Source organism: Nomascus leucogenys, chromosome 14 (genome assembly GCF_006542625.1).
Source record: "Nomascus leucogenys isolate Asia chromosome 14, Asia_NLE_v1, whole genome shotgun sequence".
In the NCBI taxonomy this organism is placed as follows: Eukaryota; Metazoa; Chordata; class Mammalia; order Primates; family Hylobatidae; genus Nomascus; species Nomascus leucogenys.
In genome coordinates, this window is record NC_044394.1 from 55,727,602 (window position 1) to 55,729,268 (window position 1,667).

A 1,667-nucleotide genomic window follows, 5' to 3' on the forward strand; every position below is an offset into this window, starting at 1 on the left:
TAAGAGTATTTAGACAGTAGAAAATTATTAATCATCTTTATTAGCTCAATACTTTGTTCAGCCAGCATTTGCAGAGCAAAATCTGCTTGGATTTATTTAGTGAAAATTATTTTTTAAAACTACAAAGATTTAACCATAGTACATAAAATTTAGTTGCAGTAGGCAAATTATATTTTCAAGCTGAACCCTAAGAAATTATCCAAAAATATATAGTTATACACAGCACTTATGATTGCTGAATAAATGCATCATATAAAATTTATGTTTAGTTCAATTTTTAGCAAGAGTGAATGATTTCTTAGATGATTTTTCTCCTGGTCTCATAGTGCAGAGTAGACAAAAATGGACCTTATTTATTCAACTAGGCAAATCTTAGTTCAAAAGAGTTTGTGACAAAGGCTGACCTACAGGACTAAAACCGTCTTGCCTTGTAGGAAAATAAAAAAAAAATGTAATCGAATGGACAATAATTTTTAAGTACATTATTCAAGGAGGAAATAAGCCCTGTAACAGAATCCATAAAACACCATGCTCCATCACAGTCTCCTTTTGCTAATAGAATGACCAAGTATTCTCTCCAATTAATTTTAATAGCAAACCACCATTTTCTAAAATAACTTAAATGGGTTCAATCAAGTAGGAGAATGAATCCGCGGGAAACCACTGACTCAGATATAAAATGTGCCTTACGTCATACTGCACACATCAAAGACTATACTTTCAGGGATCATTTCTATAGTTTGTTACATCATACTGCATACATCAAACAATGAAGAATCTAGGTTTCAAATTACGAATATATATATACCTTTAAGTCTTACCCTCAAGGTAAGATAGGAAAGTGTCTGCTCACTGGCATTCCATAAAATATGCACTGTAATTTCCAGATTTCCAAGATACATCTATCTAGCAGAGGTGGTTTGTCAAGTCTGAGGTTTTCCACCTGTCCACCCCCCCGTAGCAATGGGGCTGATGTTCACACTCTGCAGGCCCTCATCAGCATTCATGGCACCCCGACAGATAACCCCATTAAACTCTCACTGACTCAAGTAAACACTTCACAATGTAAGGTGAGAAGGACATTATTACTGAAATAAACCTGAAAGCTGCTCTAAATCCATAGAAAAAGTGCAACACTCACAAATACAAATACCATTACATACTATTTGTAAGATCCCTCATAAATGACTATGTTATAGCTGAGACCTGCAACAGAACTCCCACCACCAAATGTGGTGGTAGTGGAAGGACCATTGTTATTTTCACTTGCAAATACTCCTGAGGTCATATTTTAAGCTGCTAAAAACTGGTATAAGCTGTTCATTCTTTCAGGGATAAGGTGACAACCAGCAAGAGAAAAAAACGAGGTAATGCACTCGAGAGAGTAAGGAAGGCTCTAGGAAGAGGAGGGCTGTGGTGAAGATCAGAGCCCATGGACGTCCAAAAATGTGACTTGGCTGGGCCTAACAGAGAGGAGCAGCTCTTCTAAAAACAAAATCACCCCCTGGAAATTATGTTGGTTGGTTCCTTGGGGCATCTACAGTTCTTCTTCAAGTTATTCACTTGCTCGTTACCGACAGTCCCAGCTTTCTTGGGAGACCTAAACATATTTGGGGAATGGAAATAATGTGCCTGCTGCCACAGACCAGGCCAGTAAGATGAGAAGA

At 37.4% G+C, this 1,667-nt stretch overlaps 1 pseudogene; it reads left to right on the top strand.

Annotated features, from left to right (window-relative positions):
- The first annotated feature begins 708 nt into the window (after positions 1-708).
- On the top strand, positions 709-849 carry LOC115838513 (annotated as a pseudogene).
- The last annotated feature ends 818 nt before the right edge of the window (positions 850-1,667 follow it).